Raw genomic sequence first — 17,011 nt, forward strand, 5'->3', positions numbered from 1 at the left:
CTTAGAACACATAGTACTCCTATTTCATAGCGACGCAATTTCCGTGTGAATTCGTCAATGTTTGGGAGTGAGGGATGCAGTAAAGAAGGATTTGTGGATCGGAAATGAGATTGTCGTATCCGAAAAGAAAATCCTGTCGTTTCCATAGAAACGTTACTCGATTTAGAAGGAAATGTCTTAGAACACATAGTACTCGTATTTGATAGCGACGCAATTTCCGTGTGAATTCGTAAATGTGTGGGAGTGAGGGATGCAGTAAAGAAGGATTAGTGGATCGGAAATGTGATTGTCGTATCCCAAAAGAAAATCCTGTCGTTTCCATAGAAACGTTACTCGATTTACAAGGAAATGTCTTAGAACACATAGTACCCGTATTTCATAGCGACGCAATTTCCGTGTGAATTCTTCAATGTGTGGGAGTGAGGGATGCAGTAAAGAAGGATTAGTGGATCGGTAATTAGATTGTCGTATCCCAAAAGAAAATCCTGTCGTTTCCATAGAAGCGTTACTCGATTTAGAAGGCAATGTCTTAGAACACATAATACCCGTATTTCGTAGCGACGGAATTTCCGTGTGAATTCGTCAATGTGTGGGAGTGAGGGATGCAGTAAAGAAGGATTAGTGGATCGTAAATGTGATTGTCGTATCCCAAAAGAAAATCCGGTCGTTTCCATAGAAACGTTACTCGATTTAGAAGGAAATGTCTTAGAACACATAGTACTCGTATTTCATAGCGACGCAATTTCCGTGTGAATTCGTCAATGTGTGGGAGTGAGGGATGCAGTAAAGAAAGAGTAGTGGATCGGAATTGAGATTGTCGTATCTCAAACGAAAATCCTGTCGTTTCCATAGAAACGTTATTCGATTTAGAAAGAAGTGTCTTAGAACACATAGTACTCGTATTTCAAAGCGACGCAATTTCTCTGTGAATTCGTCAATGTGTGGGAGTGAGGGATGCAGTAAAGAAGGATTAGTGGATCGGAAATGTGATTGTCGCATCCCAAAAGAAAATCCTGTCGTATCCATAGAAACGTTACTCGATTTAGAAGGAAATGTCTTAGAACACGTAGTACTCGTATTTCGTAGCGACGCAATTTCCGTGTGAATTCGTCAATGTGTGGGAGTGAGGGATGCAGTAAAGAAGGATTAGTGGATCGGAAATGCGATTATCGTATCCTAAAGGAAAATCCTGTCGTTTCCATAGAAACGTTACTCGATTTAGAGGGAAATGTCTTAGAACACATAGTACTCGTATTTCATAGCGACGCAATTTCCGTGTGAATTCGTCAATGTGTGGGAGTGAGGGATGCAGTAAAGAAAGAGTAGTGGATCGGATTGAGATTGTCGTATCTCAAACGAAAATCCTGTCGTTTCCATAGAAACGTTATTCGATTTAGAAAGAAGTGTCTTAGAACACATAGTACTCGTATTTCAAAGCGACGCAATTTCCGTGTGAATTCGTCAATGTGTGGGAGTGAGGGATGCAGTAAAGAATGATTAGTGAATCGGAAATGTGATTGTCGCATCCCAAAAGAAAATCCTGTCGTTTCCATAGAAACGTTACTCGATTTAGAAGGAAATGTCTTAGAACACATAGTACTCGTATTTCATAGCGACGCAATTTCCGTGTGAATTCGTCAATGTTTGGGAGTGAGGGATGCAGTAATAAAGGATTAGTGGATAGGAAATGAGATTGTCGTATCCCAAAAGAAAATCCTGTCGTTTCCATAGAAACGTTACTCGATTTAGAAGGAAATGTCTTAGAACACATAGTACTCGTATTTGATAGCGACGCAATTTCCGTGTGAATTCGTCAATGTGTGGGAGTGAGGGATGCAGTAAAGAAGGATTAGTGGATCGGAAATGAGATTGTCGTATCCCAAAAGAAAATCCTGTCGTTTCCATAGAAACGTTACTCGATTTACAAGGAAATGTCTTAGAACACATAGTACTCGTATTTCCTAGCGACACAATAACCGTGTGAATTCTTCAATGTGTGGGAGTGAGGGCTGCAGTAAAGAAGGATTAGTGGATCGGAAATGTGATTGTCGTATACCAAAAGAAAATCCTGTCGTTTCCATAGAAACGTTACTCGAATTAGAAGGAAATGTCTTAGAACACATAGTACTCGTATTTCATAGCGACGCAATTTCCGTGTGAATTCGTCAATGTTTGGGAGTGAGGGATGCAGTAATAAAGGATTAGTGGATAGGAAATGAGATTGTCGTATCCCAAAAGAAAATCCTGTCGTTTCCATAGAAACGTTACTCGATTTAGAAGGAAATGTCTTAGAACACATAGTACTCGTATTTGATAGCGACGCAATTTCCGTGTGAATTCGTAAATGTGTGGGAGTGAGGGATGCAGTAAAGAAGGATTAGTGGATCGGAAATGTGATTGTCGTATCCCAAAAGAAAATCCTGTCGTTTCCATAGAAACGTTACTCGATTTACAAGGAAATGTCTTAGAACACATAGTACCCGTATTTCATAGCGACGCAATTTCCGTGTGAATTCTTCAATGTGTGGGAGTGAGGGATGCAGTAAAGAAGGATTAGTGGATCGGTAATTAGATTGTCGTATCCCAAAAGAAAATCCTGTCGTTTCCATAGAAGCGTTACTCGATTTAGAAGGCAATGTCTTAGAACACATAATACCCGTATTTCGTAGCGACGGAAGTTCCGTGTGAATTCGTAAATGTGTGGGAGTGAGGGATGCAGTAAAGATGGATTAGTGAATCGGAAATGTGATTGTCGTATCCCAAAAGAAAATCCTGTCGTTTCCATAGAAACGTTACTCGATTTAGAAGGAAATGTCTTAGAACACATAGTACTCGTATTTCATAGCGACGCAATTTCCGTGTGAATTCGTAAATGTGTGGGAGTGAGGGATGCAGTAAAGAAAGAGTAGTGGATCGGAATTGAGATTGTCGTATCTCAAACGAAAAGCCTGTCGTTTCCATAGAAACGTTATTCGATTTAGAAAGAAGTGTCTTAGAACACAAAGTACTCGTATTTCATAGCGACGCAATTTCTCTGTGAATTCGTCAATGTGTGGGAGTGAGGGATGCAGTAAAGAAGGATTAGTGGATCGGAAATGTGATTGTCGCATCCCAAAAGAAAATCCTGTCGTATCCATAGAAACGTTACTCGATTTAGAAGGAAATGTCTTAGAACACGTAGTACTCGTATTTCGTAGCGACGCAATTTCCGTGTGAATTCGTCAATGTGTGGGAGTGAGGGATGCAGTAAAGAAGGATTAGTGGATCGGAAATGCGATTATCGTATCCTAAAGGAAAATCCTGTCGTTTCCATAGAAACGTTACTCGATTTAGAGGGAAATGTCTTAGAACACATAGTACTCGTATTTCATAGCGACGCAATTTCCGTGTGAATTCGTCAATGTGTGGGAGTGAGGGATGCAGTAAAGAAAGAGTAGTGGATCGGATTGAGATTGTCGTATCTCAAACGAAAATCCTGTCGTTTCCATAGAAACGTTATTCGATTTAGAAAGAAGTGTCTTAGAACACATAGTACTCGTATTTCAAAGCGACGCAATTTCCGTGTGAATTCGTCAATGTGTGGGAGTGAGGGATGCAGTAAAGAATGATTAGTGAATCGGAAATGTGATTGTCGCATCCCAAAAGAAAATCCTGTCGTTTCCATAGAAACGTTACTCGATTTAGAAGGAAATGTCTTAGAACACATAGTACTCGTATTTCATAGCGACGCAATTTCCGTGTGAATTCGTCAATGTTTGGGAGTGAGGGATGCAGTAATAAAGGATTAGTGGATAGGAAATGAGATTGTCGTATCCCAAAAGAAAATCCTGTCGTTTCCATAGAAACGTTACTCGATTTAGAAGGAAATGTCTTAGAACACATAGTACTCGTATTTGATAGCGACGCAATTTCCGTGTGAATTCGTCAATGTGTGGGAGTGAGGGATGCAGTAAAGAAGGATTAGTGGATCGGAAATGAGATTGTCGTATCCCAAAAGAAAATCCTGTCGTTTCCATAGAAACGTTACTCGATTTACAAGGAAATGTCTTAGAACACATAGTACTCGTATTTCCTAGCGACACAATAACCGTGTGAATTCTTCAATGTGTGGGAGTGAGGGCTGCAGTAAAGAAGGATTAGTGGATCGGAAATGTGATTGTCGTATACCAAAAGAAAATCCTGTCGTTTCCATAGAAACGTTACTCGAATTAGAAGGAAATGTCTTAGAACACATAGTACTCGTATTTCATAGCGACGCAATTTCCGTGTGAATTCGTCAATGTTTTTGAGTGAGGGATGCAGTAAAGAAGGATTAGTGGATCGGAAATGTGATTGTCGTATCCCAAAAGAAAATCCTGTCGTTTCCATAGAAACGTTACTCGATTTAGAAGGAAATGTCTTAGAACACATAGTACTCGTATTTCATAGCGACGGAATTTCCGTGCGAATTCGTCAATGTGTGGGAGTGAGGGATGCAGTAAAGAAGGATTAGTGGATCGGAAATGTGATTGTCGTATCCCAAAAGAAAATCCTGTCGTTTCCATAGAAACGTTACTCGATTTAGAAGGAAATGTCTTAGAACACATAGTACTCGTATTTCATAGCGACGCAATTTCCGTGTGAATTCGTCAATGTGTGGGAGTGAGGGATGCAGTAAAGAAAGAGTAGTGGATCGGAATTGAGATTGTCGTATCTCAAACGAAAAGCCTGTCGTTTCCATAGAAACGTTATTCGATTTAGAAAGAAGTGTCTTAGAACACAAAGTACTCGTATTTCATAGCGACGCAATTTCTGTGTGAATTCGTCAATGTGTGGGAGTGAGGGATGCAGTAAAGAAGGATTAGTGGATCGGAAATGTGATTGTCGCATCCCAAAAGAAAATCCTGTCGTATCCATAGAAACGTTACTCGATTTAGAAGGAAATGTCTTAGAACACGTAGTACTCGTATTTCGTAGCGACGCAATTTCCGTGTGAATTCGTCAATGTGTGGGTGTGAGGGATGCAGTAAAGAAGGATTAGTGGATCGGAAATGTGATTATCGTATCCTAAAGGAAAATCCTGTCGTTTCCATAGAAACGTTACTCGATTTAGAGGGAAATGTCTTAGAACACATAGTACTCGTATTTCATAGCGACGCAATTTCCGTGTGAATTCGTCAATGTGTGGGGGTGAGGGATGCAGTAAAGAAAGAGTAGTGGATCGGAATTGAGATTGTCGTATCTCAAACGAAAATCCTGTCGTTTCCATAGAAACGTTATTCGATTTAGAAAGAAGTGTCTTAGAACACATAGTACTCGTATTTCATAGCGACGCAATTTCCGTGTGAATTCGTCAATGTGTGGGAGTGAGGGATGCAGTAAAGAAGGATTAGTGGATCGGAAATGTGATTGTCGCATCCCAAAAGAAAATCCTGTCGTTTCCATAGAAACGTTACTCGATTTAGAAGGAAATGTCTTAGAACACATAGTACTCGTATTTCATAGCGACGCAATTTCCGTGTGAATTCGTCAATGTGTGGGAGTAGGGATGCAGTAAAGAAGGATTAGTGGATCGGAAATGTGATTATCGTATCCTAAAGGAAAATCCTGTCGTTTCCATAGAAACGTTACTCGATTTAGAGGGAAATGTCTTAGAACACATAGTACTCGTATTTCATAGCGACGCAATTTCCGTGTGAATTCGTCAATGTGTGGGAGTGAGGGATGCAGTAAAGAAAGAGTAGTGGATCGGAATTGAGATTGTCGTATCTCAAACGAAAATCCTGTCGTTTCCATAGAAACGTTATTCGATTTAGAAAGAAGTGTCTTAGAACACATAGTACTCGTATTTCATAGCGACGCAATTTCCGTGTGAATTCGTCAATGTGTGGGAGTGAGGGATGCAGTAAAGAATGATTAGTGGATCGGAAATGTGATTGTCGTATCCCAAAAGAAAATCCTGTCGTTTCCATAGAAACGTTACTCGATTTAGAAAGAAGTGTCTCAGAACACATAGTACTCGTATTACATAGCGACGCAATTTCCGTCTGAATTCGTCAATGTGTGGGAGTGAGGGATGCAGTAAAGAAGGATTAGTGGATCGGAAATGTGATTGTCGCATCCCAAAAGAAAATCCTGTCGTTTCCATAGAAACGTTACTCGATTTAGAAGGAAATGTCTTAGAACACATAGTACTCGTATTTGATAGCGACGCAATTTCCGTGTGAATTCGTCAATGTGTGGGAGTGAGGGATGCAGTAAAGAAGAATTAGTGGATCGGAAATGAGATTGTCGTATCCCAAAAGAAAATCCTGTCGTTTCCATAGAAACGTTACTCGATTTACAAGGAAATGTCTTAGAACACATAGTACTCGTATTTCCTAGCGACACAATAACCGTGTGAATTCTTCAATGTGTGGGAGTGAGGGCTGCAGTAAAGAAGGATTAGTGGATCGGAAATGAGATTGTCGTATCCCAAAAGAAAATCCTGTCGTTTCCATAGAAACGTTACTCGATTTAGAAGGAAATGTCTTAGAACACATAATACTCGTATTTCGTAGCGACGGAATTTCCGTGTGAATTCGTCAATGTGTGGGAGTGAGGGATGCAGTAAAGAAGGATTAGTGGATCGGAAATGTGATAGTCGTATCCCAAAAGAAAATCCTGTCGTTTCCATAGAAACGTTACTTGATTGAGAAGGAAATGTCTTAGAACACATAGTACTCGTATTTCATAGCGACGCAATTTCCGTGTGAATTAGTCAATGTTTGGGAGTGAGGGATGCAGTAAAGAAGGATTAGTGGATCGGAAATGAGATTGTCGTATCCCAAAAGAAAATCCTGTCGCTTCCATAGAAACGTTACTCGATTTTGAAGGAAATGTCATAGAACACAAAGTACTCGTATTTCATAGCGAAGCAATTTCCGTGTGAATTCGTCAATGTTTGGGAGTGAGGGATGCAGTAAAGAAGGATTAGTGAATCGGAAATGTGATTGTCGTATACCAAAAGAAAATCCTGTCGTTTCCATAGAAACGTTACTCGAATTAGAAGGAAATGTCTTAGAACACATAGTACTCGTATTTCATAGCGACGCAATTTCCGTGTGAATTCGTCAATGTTTTTGAGTGAGGGATGCAGTAAAGAAGGATTAGTGGATCGGAAATGTGATTGTCGTATCCCAAAAGAAAATCCTGTCGTTTCCATAGAAACGTTACTCGATTTAGAAGGAAATGTCTTAGAACACATAGTACTCGTATTTCATAGCGACGGAATTTCCGTGCGAATTCGTCAATGTGTGGGAGTGAGGGATGCAGTAAAGAAGGATTAGTGGATCGGAAATGTGATTGTCGTATCCCAAAAGAAAATCCTGTCGTTTCCATAGAAACGTTACTCGATTTAGAAAGAAGTGTCTCAGAACACATAGTACTCGTATTTCATAGCGACGCAATTTCCGTCTGAATTCGTCAATGTGTGGGAGTGAGGGATGCAGTAAAGAAGGATTAGTGGATCGGAAATGTGATTGTCGCATCCCAAAAGAAAATCCTGTCGTTTCCATAGAAACGTTACTCGATTTAGAAGGAAATGTCTTAGAACACATAGTACTCGTATTTCATAGCGACGCAATTTCCGTGTGAATTCGTCAATGTGTGGGAGTGAGGGATGCAGTAAAGAAGGATTAGTGGATCGGAAATGTGATTATCGTATCCTAAAGGAAAATCCTGTCGTTTCCATAGAAACGTTACTCGATTTAGAAGGAAATGTCTTAGAACACATAGTACTCGTATTTCATAGCGACGCAATTTCCGTGTGAATTCGCCAATGTTTGGGAGTGAGGGATGCAGTAAAGAAGGATTAGTGGATCGGAAATGTAATTGTCGTATCCCAAAAGAAAATCCTGTCGTTTCCATAGAAATGTTACTCGATTTAGAAGGAAATGTTTTAGAACACATAGTACTCGTATTTCATAGCGACGCAATTTCCGTGTGAATTCGTCAATGTTTGGCAGTGAGGGATGCAGTAAAGAAGGATTAGTGGATCGGAATGAGATTGTCGTATCCCAAAAGAAAATCCTGTCGTTTCCATAGAAACGTTACTCGATTTAGAAGGAAATGTCTTAGAACACATAGTACTCGTATTTCATACCGACGCAATTTCCGTGTGAATTCGTCAATGTGTGGGAGTGAGGGATGCAGTGAAGAAGGATTAGTGGATAGGAAATGTGATTGTCGTATCCCAAAAGAAAATCCTGTCGTTTCCATAGAAACGTTACTCGATTTAGAAGGAAATGTCTTAAAACACATAGTACTCGTATTTCATAGCGACGCAATTTCCGTGTGAATTCGTCAATGTTTGGGAGTGAGGGATGCAGTAATTAAGGATTAGTGGATAGGAAATGAGATTGTCGTATCCCAAAAGAAAATCCTGTCGTTTCCATAGAAACGTTACTCGATTTAGAAGGAAATGTCTTAGAACACATAGTACTCGTATTTGATAGCGACGCAATTTCCGTGTGAATTCGTCAATGTGTGGGAGTGAGGGATGCAGTAAAGAAGGATTAGTGGATCGGAAATGAGATTGTCGTATCCCAAAAGAAAATCCTGTCGTTTCCATAGAAACGTTACTCGATTTACAAGGAAATGTCTTAGAACACATAGTACTCGTATTTCCTAGCGACACAATAACCGTGTGAATTCTTCAATGTGTGGGAGTGAGGGCTGCAGTAAAGAAGGATTAGTGGATCGGAAATGAGATTGTCGTATCCCAAAAGAAAATCCTGTCGTTTCCATAGAAACGTTACTCGATTTAGAAGGAAATGTCTTAGAACACATAATACTCGTATTTCGTAGCGACGGAATTTCCGTGTGAATTCGTCAATGTGTGGGAGTGAGGGATGCAGTAAAGAAGGATTAGTGGATCGGAAATGTGATTGTCGTATCCCAAAAGAAAATCCTGTCGTTTCCATAGAAACGTTACTCGATTTAGAAGGAAATGTCTTAGAACACATAGTACTCGTATTTCATAGCGACACAATTTCCGTGTGAATTAGTCAATGTTTGGGAGTGAGGGATGCAGTAAAGAAGGATTAGTGGATCGGAAATGAGATTGTCGTATCCCAAAAGAAAATCCTGTCGTTTCCATAGAAACGTTACTCGATTTTGAAGGAAATGTCTTAGAACACAAAGTACTTGTATTTCATAGCGAAGCAATTTCCGTGTGAATTCGTCAATGTTTGGGAGTGAGGGATGCAGTAAAGATGGATTAGTGAATCGTAAATGTGATTGTCGTATACCAAAAGAAAATCCTGTCGTTTCCATAGAAACGTTACTCGATTTAGAAGGAAATGACTTAGAACACATAGTACTCGTATTTCATAGCGACGGAAGTTCCGTGTGAATTCGTCAATGTTTGGGAGTGAGGGATGCAGTAAAGAAGGATTAGTGGATCGGAAATGAGATTGTCGTATCCCAAAAGAAAATCCTATCGTTTCCATAGAAACGTTACTCAATTTAGAAGGAAATGTCTTAGAACACATAGTACTCGTATTTCATAGCGAAGCAATTTCCGTGTGAATTCGTCAATGTGTGGGAGTGAGGGATGCAGTAAAGAAGGATTAGTGGATCGGAAATGTGATTCTCGTATCCCAAAAGAAAATCCTGTCGTTTCCATAGAAACGTTACTCGATTTAGAAGGAAATGTCTTAGAACACATAGTACTCGTATTTCATACCGACACAATTTCCGTGTGAATTCGTCAATGTGTGGGAGTGAGGGATGCAGTAAAGAAGGATTAGTGGATCGGAAATGTGATTGTCGTATCCCAAAAGAAAATCCTGTCGTTTCCATAGAAACGTTACTCGATTTAGAAGGAATTGTCTTAGAACACATAGTACTCGTATTTCATAGCGACGCAGTTTCCGTGTGAATTCGTCAATGTTTGGGAGTGAGGGATGCAGTAAAGAAGGATTTGTGGATCGGAAATGAGATTGTCGTATCCCAAAAGAAAATCCTGTCGTTTCCATAGAAACGTTACTCGATTTAGAAGGAAATGTCTTAGAACACATAGTACTCGTATTTGATAGCGACGCAATTTCCGTGTGAATTCGTAAATGTGTGGGAGTGAGGGATGCAGTAAAGAAGGATTAGTGGATCGGAAATGTGATTGTCGTATACCAAAAGAAAATCCTGTCGTTTAAATAGAAACGTTACTCGATTTACAAGGAAATGTCTTAGAACACATAGTACTCGTATTTCATAGCGACGCAATTTCCGTGTGAATTCTTCAATGTGTGGGAGTGAGGGATGCAGTAAAGAAGGATTAGTGGATCGGTAATGAGATTGTCGTATCCCAAAAGAAAATCCTGTCGTTTCCATAGAAGCGTTACTCGATTTAGAAGGCAATGTCTTAGAACACATAATACCCGTATTTCGTAGCGACGGAATTTCCGTGTGAATTCGTCAATGTGTGGGAGTGAGGGATGCAGTAAAGAAGGATTAGTGGATCGTAAATGTGATTGTCGTATCCCAAAAGAAAATCCGGTCGTTTCCATAGAAACGTTACTCGATTTAGAAGGAAATGTCTTAGAACACATAGTACTCGTATTTCATAGCGACGCAATTTCCGTGTGAATTCGTCAATGTGTGGGAGTGAGGGATGCAGTAAAGAAAGAGTAGTGGATCGGAATTGAGATTGTCGTATCTCAAACGAAAAGCCTGTCGTTTCCATAGAAACGTTATTCGATTTAGAAAGAAGTGTCTTAGAACACATAGTACTCGTATTTCATAGCGACGCAATTTCCGTGTGAATTCGTCAATGTGTGGGAGTGAGGGATGCAGTAAAGAAGGATTAGTGGATCGGAAATGTGATTGTCGCATCCCAAAAGAAAAACCTGTCGTATCCACAGAAACGTTACTCGATTTAGAAGGAAATGTCTTAGAACACGTAGTACTCGTATTTCGTAGCGACGCAATTTCCGTGTGAATTCGTCAATGTGTGGGAGTGAGGGATGCAGTAAAGAAGGATTAGTGGATCGGAAATGTGATTATCGTATCCTAAAGGAAAATCCTGTCGTTTCCATAGAAACGTTACTCGATTTAGAGGGAAATGTCTTAGAGCACATAGTACTCGTATTTCATAGCGACGCAATTTCCGTGTGAATTCGTCAATGTGTGGGGGTGAGGCATGCAGTAAAGAAAGAGTAGTGGATCGGAATTGAGATTGTCGTATCTCAAACGAAAATCCTGTCGGTTCCATAGAAACGTTATTCGATTTAGAGAGAAGTGTCTTAGAACACATAGTACTCGTATTTCATAGCGACGCAATTTCCGTGTGAATTCGTCAATGTGTGGGAGTGAGGGATGCAGTAAAGAAGGATTAGTGGATCGGAAATGTGATTGTCGCATCCCAAAAGAAAATCCTGTCGTTTCCATAGAAACGTTACTCGATTTAGAAGGAAATGTCTTAGAACACATAGTACTCGTATTTCATAGCGACGCAATTTCCGTGTGAATTCGTCAATGTGTGGGAGTGAGGAATGCAGTAAAGAAGGATTAGTGGATCGGAAATGTGATTATCGTATCCTAAAGGAAAATCCTGTCGTTTCCATAGAAACGTTACTCGATTTAGAGGGAAATGTCTTAGAACACATAGTACTCGTATTTCATAGCGACGCAATTTCCGTGTGAATTCGTCAATGTGTGGGAGTGAGGGATGCAGTAAAGAAAGAGTAGTGGATCGGAATTGAGATTGTCGTATCTCAAACGAAAATCCTGTCGTTTCCATAGAAACGTTATTCGATTTAGAAAGAAGTGTCTTAGAACACATAGTACTCGTATTTCATAGCGACGCAATTTCCGTGTGAATTCGTCAATGTGTGGGAGTGAGGGATGCAGTAAAGAAGGATTAGTGGATCGGAAATGTGATTGTCGCATCCCAAAAGAAAATCCTGTCGTTTCCATAGAAACGTTACTCGATTTAGAAGGAAATGTTTTAGAACACATAGTACTCGTACTTCATAGCGACGCAATTTCCGTGTGAATTCGTCAATGTTTGGGAGTGAGGGATGCAGTAATGAAGGATTAGTGGATCGGAAATGAGATTGTCGTATCCCAAAAGAAAATCCTGTCGTTTCCATAGAAACGTTACTCGATTTAGAAGGAAATGTCTTAGAACACATAGTACTCGTATTTCATACCGACGCAATTTCAGTGTGAATTCGTCAATGTGTGGGAGTGAGGGATGCAGTGAAGAAGGATTAGTGGATAGGAAATGTGATTGTCGTATCCCATAAGAAAATCCTGTCGTTTCCATAGAAACGTTACTCGATTTAGAAGGAAATGTCTTAGAACACATAGTACTCGTATTTCATAGCGACGCAATTTCCGTGTGAATTCGTCAATGTTTGGGAGTGAGGGATGCAGTAATAAGGGATTAGTGGATAGGAAATGAGATTGTCGTATCCCAAAAAAAATCCTGTCGTTTCCATAGAAACGTTACTCGATTTAGAAGGAAATGTCTTAGAACACATAGTACTCGTATTTGATAGCGACGCAATTTCCGTGTGAATTCGTCAATGTGTGGGAGTGAGGGATGCAGTAAAGAAGGATTAGTGGATCGGAAATGAGATTGTCGTATCCCAAAAGAAAATCCTGTCGTTTCCATAGAAACGTTACTCGATTTTGAAGGAAATGTCTTAGAACACAAAGTACTCGTATTTCATAGCGAAGCAATTTCCGTGTGAATTCGACAATGTTTGGGAGTGAGGGATGCAGTAAAGAAGGATTAGTGAATCGGAAATGTGATTGTCGTATACCAAAAGAAAATTCTGTCGTTTCCATAGAAACGTTACTCGATTTAGAAGGAAATGTCTTAGAACACATAGTACTCGTATTTCATAGCGACGGAAGTTCCGTGTGAATTCGTCAATGTTTGGGAGTGAGGGATGCAGTAAAGAAGGATTAGTGGATCGGAAATGAGATTGTCGTATCCCAAAAGAAAATCCTGTCGTTTCCATAGAAACGTTACTCGAATTAGAAGGAAATGTCTTAGAACACATAGTACTCGTATTTCATAGCGACGCAATTTCCGTGTGAATTCGTCAATGTTTTTGAGTGAGGGATGCAGTAAAGAAGGATTAGTGGATCGGAAATGTGATTGTCGTATCCCAAAAGAAAATCCTGTCGTTTCCATAGAAACGTTACTCGATTTAGAAGGAAATGTCTTAGAACACATAGTACTCGTATTTCATAGCGACGGAATTTCCGTGCGAATTCGTCAATGTGTGGGAGTGAGGGATGCAGTAAAGAAGGATTAGTGGATCAGAAATGTGATTGTCGTATCCCAAAAGAAAATCCTGTCGTTTCCATAGAGACGTTACTCGATTTAGAAAGAAGTGTCTTAGAACACATAGTACTCGTATTTCATAGCGACGCAATTTCCGTGTGAATTCGTCAATGTGTGGGAGTGAGGGATGCAGTAAAGAAGGAATAGTGGATCGGAAATGTGATTGCCGCATCCCAAAAGAAAATCCTGTCGTTTCCATAGAAAAATTACTCGATTTAGAAGGAAATGTCTTAGAACACATAGTACTCGTATTTCATAGCGACGCAATTTCCGTGTGAATTCGTCAATGTGTGGGAGTGAGGGATGCAGTAAAGAAGGATTAGTGGATCGGAAATGTGATTATCGTATCCTAAAGGAAAATCCTGTCGTTTCCATAGAAACGTTACACGATTTAGAAGGAAATGTCTTAGAACACATAGTACTCGTATTTCATAGCGACGCAATTTCCGTGTGAATTCGCCAATGTGTGGGAGTGAGGGATGCAGTAAAGAAGGATTAGTGGATCGGAAATGTAATTGTCGTATCCCAAAAGAAAATCCTGTCGTTTCCAAAGAAACGTTACTCGATTTAGAAGGAAATGTTTTAGAACACATAGTACTCGTATTTCATAGCGACGCAATTTTCGTGTGAATTCGTCAATGTTTGGGAGTGAGGGATGCAGTAAAGAAGGATTAGTGGATCGGAAATGAGATTGTCGTATCCCAAAAGAAAATCCTGTCGTTTCCATAGAAACGTTACTCGATTTAGAAGGAAATGTCTTAGAACACATAGTACTCGTATTTCATACCGACGCAATTTCCGTGTGAATTCGTCAATGTGTGGGAGTGAGGGATGCAGTGAAGAAGGCTTAGTGGATAGGAAATGTGATTGTCGTATCCCAAAAGAAAATCCTGTCGTTTCCATAGAAACGTTACTCGATTTAGAAGGAAATGTCTTAGAACACATAATACTCGTATTTCGTAGCGACGGAATTTCCGTGTGAATTCGTCAATGTGTGGGAGTGAGGGATGCAGTAAAGAAGGATTAGTGGATCGGAAATGTGATTGTCGTATCCCAAAAGAAAATCCTGTCGTTTCCATAGAAACGTTACTCGATTTAGAAGGAAATGTCTTAGAACACATAGTACTCGTATTTCATAGCGACGCAATTTCCGTGTGAATTAGTCAATGTTTGGGAGTGAGGGATGCAGTAAAGAAGGATTAGTGGATCGGAAATGAGATTGTCGTATCCCAAAAGAAAATCCTGTCGTTTCCATAGAAACGTTACTCGATTTTGAAGGAAATGTCTTAGAACACAAAGTACTCGTATTTCATAGCGAAGCAATTTCCGTGTGAATTCGACAATGTTTGGGAGTTAGGGATGCAGTAAAGAAGGATTAGTGAATCGGAAATGTGATTGTCGTATACCAAAAGAAAATCCTGTCGTTTCCATAGAAACGTTACTCGATTTAGAAGGAAATGTCTTAGAACACATAGTACTCGTATTTCATAGCGACGCAATTTCCGTGTGAATTAGTCAATGTTTGGGAGTGAGGGATGCAGTAAAGAAGGATTAGTGGATCGGAAATGAGATTGTCGTATCCCAAAAGAAAATCCTGTCGTTTCCATAGAAACGTTACTCGATTTTTAAGGAAATGTCTTAGAACACAAAGTACTCGTATTTCATAGCGACGCAATTTCCGTGTGAATTCGTCAATGTTTTTGAGTGAGGGATGAAGTAAAGAAGGATTAGTGGATCGGAAATGTGATTGTCGCATCCCAAAAGAAAATCCTGTCGTTTCCATAGAAACGTTACTCGATTTAGAAGGAAATGTCTTAGAACACATAGTACTCATATTTCATAGCGACGGAATTTCCGTGCGAATTCGTCAAAGTGTGGGAGTGAGGGATGCAGTAAAGAAGGATTAGTGGATCGGAAATGTGATTGTCGTATCCCAAAAGAAAATCCTGTCGTTTCCATAGAAACGTTACTCGATTTAGAAGGAAATGTCTTAGAACACAAAGTACTCGTATTTCATAGCGACGCAATTTCCGTGTGAATTCGTCAATGTTTTTGAGTGAGGGATGCAGTAAAGAAGGATTAGTGGATCGGAAATGTGATTGTCGCATCCCAAAAGAAAATCCTGTCGTTTCCATAGAGACGTTACTCGATTTAGAAAGAAGTGTCTTAGAACACATAGTACTCGTATTTCATAGCGACGCAATTTCCGTGTGAATTCGTCAATGTGTGGGTGTGAGGGATGCAGTAAGGAAGGATTAGTGGATCGGAAATGTGATTGTCGCATCCCAAAAGAAAATCCTGTCGTTTCCATAGAAACGTTACTCGATTTAGAAGGAAATGTCTTAGAACACATAGTACTCGTATTTCATAGCGACGCAACTTCCGTGTGAATTCGTCAATGTGTGGGAGTGAGGGATGCAGTAAAGAAGGATTAGTGTATCGGAAATGTGATTGTCGTATCCCAAAAGAAAATCCTGTCGTTTCCATAGAAACGTTACTCGATTTAGAAGGAAATATCTTAGAACACATAGTACTCGTATTTCATAGCGACGCAATTTCCGTGTGAATTCGTCAATGTTTGGGAGTGAGGGATGCAGTAAAGAAGGATTTGTGGATCGGAAATGAGATTGTCGTATCCCAAAAGAAAATCCTGTCGTTTCCATAGAAACGTTACTCGATTTAGAAGGAAATGTCTTAGAACACATAGTACTCGTATTTGATAGCGACGCAATTTCCGTGTGAATTCGTAAATGTGTGGGAGTGAGGGATGCAGTAAAGAAGGATTAGTGGATCGGAAATGAGATTGTCGTATCCCAAAAGAAAATCCTGTCGTTTCCATAGAAACGTTACTCGATTTACAAGGAAATGTCTTAGAACACATAGTACTCGTATTTCATAGCGACGCAATTTTTGTGTGAATTCTTCAATGTGTGGGAGTGAGGGATGCAGTAAAGAAGGATTAGTGGATCGGTAATGAGATTGTCGTATCCCAAAAGAAAATCCTGTCGTTTCCATAGAAGCGTTACTCGATTTAGAAGGCAATGTCTTAGAACACATAATACCCGTATTTCGTAGCGACGGTATTTCCGTGTGAATTCGTCAATGTGTGGGAGTGAGGGATGCAGTAAAGAAGGATTAGTGGATCGTAAATGTGATTGTCGTATCCCAAAAGAAAATCCGGTCGTTTCCATAGAAACGTTACTCGATTTAGAAGGAAACGTCTTAGAACACATAGTACTCGTATTTCATAGCGACGGAATTTCCGTGCGAATTCGTCAATGTGTGGGAGTGAGGGATGCAGTAAAGAAGGATTAGTGGATTGGAAATGTGATTGTCGTATCCCAAAAGAAAATCCTGTCGGTTCCATAGATACGTTACTCGATTTAGGAGGAAATGTCTTAGAACACATAGTACTCGTATTTCATAGCGACGCAATTTCCGTGTGAATTCGTCAATGTGTGGGAGTGAGTGATGCAGTAAAGAAAGAGTAGTGGATCGGAATTGAGATTGTCGTATCTCAAACGAAAATCCTGTCGTTTCCATAGAAACGTTATTCGATTTAGAAAGAAGTGTCTTAGAACACATAGTACTCGTATTTCATAGCGACGGAATTTCCGTGCGAATTCGTCAATGTGTGGGAGTGAGGGATGCAGTAAAGAAGGATTAGTGGATTGGAAATGTGATTGTCGTATC

This window comes from Schistocerca americana, chromosome 5 (genome assembly GCF_021461395.2).
Source record: "Schistocerca americana isolate TAMUIC-IGC-003095 chromosome 5, iqSchAmer2.1, whole genome shotgun sequence".
NCBI lineage: Eukaryota > Metazoa > Arthropoda > Insecta > Orthoptera > Acrididae > Schistocerca > Schistocerca americana.